The 6,346-nt window shown below is 38.2% G+C and overlaps 1 pseudogene across 6 annotated transcripts; it reads right to left on the minus strand.

Annotated features, from left to right (window-relative positions):
• Nucleotides 1-439: 439 nt before the first annotated feature.
• LOC149257337 (pentatricopeptide repeat-containing protein At1g08070, chloroplastic pseudogene) lies at nucleotides 440-6,064 on the minus strand (annotated as a pseudogene). Of its 6 annotated transcripts, none has more exons than XR_016256710.1 (3): nucleotides 3,164-6,064; nucleotides 2,573-2,867; nucleotides 440-853 (listed from the first exon to the last, which is right to left on the minus strand). The product of XR_016256710.1 is annotated as a pentatricopeptide repeat-containing protein At1g08070, chloroplastic pseudogene, transcript variant X6 (transcript). The 6 variants fall into 6 exon arrangements; XR_016256709.1 differs by having other exon boundaries at nucleotides 440-1,314; XR_016256707.1 differs by having other exon boundaries at nucleotides 440-2,109.
• Nucleotides 6,065-6,346: the final 282 nt, after the last annotated feature.

Consider the following 6,346-nt stretch of genomic DNA (forward strand, 5'->3'; position numbering starts at 1 on the left):
CCCTTTCCTTTAGTTATTTCTCTTTATTATTATTTCTGAGGAGTCATAGTTAGGGTTTTTCAAACATTCTGGTTGGTAGACTTTTATTTTATGCATAATCTGGAATGTGGGCTCTTGATGCTGTTTTCTATGGTTGAGACTATATCTCAGACCTGTATATTCTGCACCTTCTTGGTATCAAGAAGGCAGAGATTATGATAGCTAGCCATAGAAGGTTTTATTTTGGATTTCAGCCTAGTCTGGCCAGGTTTTGCGCATCTTCAAAAATAGAGCTATCTCACAGGGTATAATAAAGAATGTAATTTCAATATGACATACATAGTGAAATTATGATTTCTTTTCTGTGGCTAATATATATATGATTATGTTTGAAAAATAAGTTTCGGTATTATCTCTACTACAAGAACATAAAATTTAGGGTTATGTAGAAAATAGAAAATGAAGCAAGCCAGTGAAGGTCAATACATTTATGTACGAGGGAATTATTCTAACAACTCAATGTTTGAAAACCCCTTTACATCCTAGTGCAAGTTCAGTTTATTCAGGCAACCATTATAAGTATTCATATAAAAATATCGTTCAATGGACATTAGGTTGACATCATATTGATGAAATAGACACAAAGATTCATAACAATCATTTGAAACCAAGACTGCTTGCAGAGGAAAGGCACCAGAAAATGACATCAGACATGGCTCCATTTGGTAAAGCAAATGCACCTGTTCTCATCAAAAACACAGGGTCCTCAACTTTCTTAAAGTGCAGTTTGATTGCATTGTAGTTGCCTCAACTACAAGGTGAGTCTGCACCAACCTGCCAAAGTGGGCTATGCGATAGAGCTTTGCTCATTGACCTGTGAGATAAACAGTTTAAATGATATTGCAAAAAATAATGAAAAGAAACGGATAAATCAGTCCCAAAATTCTGAAATGTACGCACATGAAATTGTTATGATTTAATATTTATCTACGTATTAAAATAAAAAAGGCCATTTATATAAAACTGAACAAAGAAAACAATGGATTGACAAATTATGTTGAATTCAAACATGTTATGGCCACTCAAACCATCCAAGCATCAACACTAATTCTGAAAATTCGATGTGTTTGGGATATTGTGATAATACTTCTGCAATGGATTAAACCATAGACCTCAGAAAAACATAGACAATGCTAGTCAGAGTTGTACCTTGTAACCTGATGGAAGCGTCTGGGCTACTAAATCTCTCTTTCGTATTGAGGCGATGAATTTTTCATAATATTTCTTGAATTGTTGATTTTGAAATTGAACTATTTCTTTCTTAATGCTTCTTACCTAGTTTCAACATTGGTACCCCGACATCAGAGATATAGCATGAATTGTTGTCAATAGGAATATTCCAAGAACTGACAACATATATCTATTGTCATCAGAGAATGTGCCTTTAGAAGATACTTATTCTGAAAGCAAAGCCAGCAGAAACTAGGTGAAATGGTTAACCTCTATCATATATAATATTAAAGATCAAATGTAATGGCAACACTTTAGTAAAGCTCACCCTAGACTAACCAAATTTTCTTTGAACAATTATTGATTATAAGAAAAATTATAAAAGATACAGTTAACTAGAACCTAACTATCATCAGAAAATTATATGTCAGTAAAGTTGGACAATTTCGAGGAAGAGTGTGTTTTTGGTTCCGAAATGCGAGCATTAGAATTCAGGGAATAATCTGTCTTCACCTCCTTCATCAGAGAACAAAAATCTCTAACTAGAGCTCTAGAGCCTGAACCCTGCAAAAGTTATACAAGCTCTGATGTCCATACCTTACTTCGATAATCTGTACATACTACATACCAAAAGGAGCCATGCAACCCGCGTAGGCATATTAGAGCTCTCGAATTCAAATGTTTGTCCATGTTCAAATGACTACAGGAATTGGTAAATGGTCAAGACTCAAAAGCTTTTTCATTACCCAGATAATTGAAGGAGAATATTGAACAGAGTTAACTACATCTCCATTACAAGGATTTTATTAAAAAATACTAATTAATAATTTAAAATTCAACTAGTAGCTTTCCAAGAAATGAAGCGTGCACACTTGTGGCAGGCTCTCGTGCACCTGCATGCTTACAGACACACATATATAAACATTTTAGAATAATTAACCATAAGACGTTTATCTGTTTACAATTTTACATCATCTTGTAACAGGAGGCATGGCAGTAAATCTTAATGAAATGATAAACAGGCAAAATTTGCTTAGCGATACCTTCTTCATAAAAGCCTCCAAAAACTTCAGATTGTATCTGTCAGGGTTATAAATCACTATCTATTGGATGCCTATAACTTTGCAAATGATAGTTCACTATCTATTGGATGCATATAACATTGGAAATGATAGCTCACTATCCATTGGATGCATATGACTTTGGAAGTGATAGATATAGCCCGCTAACTTTAATAGTAACTAATAAGAAAATCTCTAAACAAAACCTCCTGGTAAATTCCAAGGTAAAACCCTAAATGATCAAAAGCATAAGTAGTAGATCATAAAAATGGCAAGGTTCATAGAAAGATTGGTAAGATTACCTCAAATAGGCAAGCTTCCTTCTAGAGCACAATGGATTGCATCTTTGCGTTCAGGTGCCTAGTCCAAACAGGAATTTGAACTTTGTTATTCAAAAAATGAGGTAGATTTTGCTTCTTTCGCAGAATTTTGCAAACATATGGCAGAGATTTCCAGGTCTTCTGTATCCTCCTTCAGAAGTATGAATGGAGAAGCCACAAAAGCTGTATATTGCACAGGTATTACATGTCACCATTTCCTGGTTTTGTACTTCTTGAAGCTCTACTCAGCTGCGGTGACTTTTATGAAGCTTCCTTCCTATCAGAAAATGGCAAAAACATCACATCTCCATGCCATCATATATGCAACATGGATAACCTAGCTTCTGCATTCCATTCAAACTTTCAAATTCAATCAACGGGAATTAGAAAAGATGCCAAGGACAAGTATATACAGATGGAAAGTCAAAGTTGTTATACTTGATCATTATATGCAGTATAAAAACATTATTTATGTTCTATCAGTTCAGCAGGGGCATCATAGCTCTGTTAAAGACGATTATTCTACACAAGGATTCGACTAGTCTAGAACGAAAACATAAATCAAGTCAATACCTCCTCTCTGAATACCAATGCGAGGTTGCCAATGACGGCTCAGCTGACTAAGTTAATGTTGTATTTCATATGACAGTTTATCAGTATTCACCATTTCCACGTGGTATCAGTAATAATCCCCGCAAGCGCACGGCCCATCTTCAATTTCAATATGACTAAGTTTATCGGTTTTTTCACTCGTTATAAAAAATAATGCCTGTATTTTTCATTTGACATCACCAATAATCCCCGCAAGAGCACTGCCCATCGCTGAAATGATGAAAGCGACTATTGTCCCTCACAATAATTTCCCGTTCAACAATCTTGGAGATGAACTTGGTAGCAGAGTGGCAGTCACCACACACTCGAAGGTTTTTTATAACCCGGATCGTTGTCCCAGGGGAGGTGTTTATAAGCCCAAATGCAATTGCCAGTTTCTCACTATGGTGGCAAATAATTTGTGCCTTCTGCTCTTCTTCTACATCAGTCAGTGCAAATCTTGTGTCAGGAACATAACCTGCCATCCTCATCTGCCCAGATAATCTTTCTAACTCTGCATAAATTTCTTCAGTTTGTGGGTGTGATCTGTCTCCTACAAGGAAAGCATTTACTTGCTTATTGATCTCAATCCAACTTCCTCCAGGCTTCTTTTTCATGCTCCTTCCTTTCATCATTTTCCGCACTATTTCAATTTTATCCCACCTTCTAGCTGTGGCATAAATGTTTGACAGTAACACATAAGGGGCTGCATTTTCTGGATCCAACTCAAAAAGGCGTTCTGCTACATATTCTCCTAGCTCTATATTGTTATGGATTCTACATGCACCAAGTAAAGACCTCCATACATTTACATCTGGTTTTACAGGCATTTTATTTATGAAATTTTGTGCCTCATCTAGGCTTCCACTGCGGCCAAGAAGGTCAACCATGCAACTATAGTGCTCCATTGTAGGTGTAATATGATAAAATTGGGTCATGCATTCAAAGTAGCGCCAACCCTCGGCCACTAGTCCTGCATGGCAACATGCAGACAAAACGCCAACAAATGTAATATGATTCGGATTTATGTTAGATTGCTTCATTTCATCAAAGAGTTTAAGGGCTTCCTTGCCATAACCATGCATAGCATATGCAGAAATCATTGCATTCCACGAGACCACACACCGTTGGGAGATTTCCGCAAATAAATTTCGTGCCTTCCAAATATCCCCACACTTTGAATACATATCTATAAGGGCATTTCTTACGAAGATATCAGATTGGAATCCATTTCTAATTACTTCATCATGTATCTCAATGCCCTGTTCCAAAGCTGCCAAGTTGGCACATGCCGAAAGAACACTCGCAAAGGTGTTTGAATTTGGTTTCACACCTACCAGTTGCATTTCATGAAAAAGTTTCAACGCCTCCTCACAGTACCCATTCTGTGCATATCCTGAAATCATTGCCGTCCATGACACCACATTTTGTTCAGGCATCTCCTGAAAGAACTTCAAAGCCTCATTAATATGTCCACTCTGTGCATATCCTGCGATCATAGCATTCCATGAGATTACATCTCGTTGAGGCATTCTATCAAACACATTTCGAGCATCGTCTATGCTCCCACATTTCCCATACATGTCTACAAGAGCATTGGCTACCACAAGATCACATTGGAATCCATTCCTGATCACTTCTTCATGGATTTTCCTGCCCTGTTCCAGAAATCCCAAGTTAGCACATGCCGGAATAACACTGGCAAAGGTTTTCGAATTTGGGTTTAAACCCGCTACCTGCATTTGTTGATAAAAATTCAAGGCCGCCTCTACACACCCGTTCTGTGCATACCCTGAAATCATAGAATTCCATGAGACTACATCTCGTTCTGGCATTTCCCAGAAAAGCTTCAGAGCCTCGTCATGGCATCCGCTCTGTGCGTATCCAGAAATCATTGCATTCCATGAGATTACATTTTTCTGAGGCATCATCTGAAAGAGCTCCAGAGCCTCCTCAACATGCCCATTGTGTGCATATCCCGCAAACATGGATGTCCAAGACACCACATCACGGTGAGGCATTTCGTCAAACACTTTGCGCGCATTTACCAAACTGCCGCATTTCGCATACATGTCTACGAGAGCATTACCCACAAACACATTCAGGTTAAACCCATTTGCAATTATTCCTTCATGGACCTCCTTGAGAGTTCCCAAATCAGTACAAGCCGGGATAACACTAGCAAAGGTGAATTGATTGGGTTTGATGCCTAATATCTGCATTTCTTTAAACAAATCCAAGGCTTCTTGAGCATATCCATGGCGCGAGTAAGCTGCAATCATGGTAGTCCAAGACACAACATTTCGTTCAGGGATTTCAAGAAAAACTCGGTAAGCGTCCACCAAGATCCTGCACTTGGCATATATACTTAGGATCTTGTTTCCTAAAGATACCTCAGTGCATTCAAGGGCAGTTTGGATCATGTGGGCGTGAACCAGCTTGGCTTCTGGCAAGGTCTTATTGTTCAGACAGCCCTGCAAGAGACAATCATAAACAGAATCATCTATGTATCGATAATCGTCGATGAAACGCAAGATATGCAGAGCCTCCGTTAATCGGCCCTGCTTACAAAGCTCTGTGACATCTTGAGGAGTGTGATGGTTAGCATTGGGAGAAGGCTTAAGAACAGCTGCAGCAGTGTTAGTAGCTCTGATGTCAAGTATTGTTTTCAGAGATAATGCGATTTTGGTCCCATGGTTTCCTAATAGTGGAGACGGTAAATTAACCATTGGCAGAGCTGGTTGGTCTACCCCACGAATGAATGAACACGGTACATTTCATGTTAATTTCAGAGCTGTTCCATTGCAACACTCGGTAATCAAGCTCAGGCAACATGGATGGTAAATCTAGACGACGGATCTATATGGAGTATCGTGCCAAAGATTCTTTGGCCAAACACAATAACTAAACAGTGACTTTCCAATGCTATGTATATATTGATTTTGACATCTATTGAGACCAAAGTGGTTTATCGGATTTATAATTTTCTTAGTTTCTAATTGTCTCGCTCTTTGTTTTTCTTGGTGAGATTGGTGTTATAGCTTCTTTTTTTCCTTTACGGTTTTCCAACTTTCTTTATCTTGCATCTCCTTCATCTCTTCTGGTTCTTGGGACATTAGTGTCTTAGCTTCGCGATCTATTGTGTTCATCGTTTTGAAGATAGTC

The sequence above is a fragment of the Pinus tabuliformis genome, chromosome 6 (genome assembly GCF_031772625.1).
Source record: "Pinus tabuliformis cultivar Carrire ecotype Pingquan chromosome 6, CPIR1, whole genome shotgun sequence".
Classification (NCBI taxonomy): Eukaryota; Viridiplantae; Streptophyta; class Pinopsida; order Pinales; family Pinaceae; genus Pinus; species Pinus tabuliformis.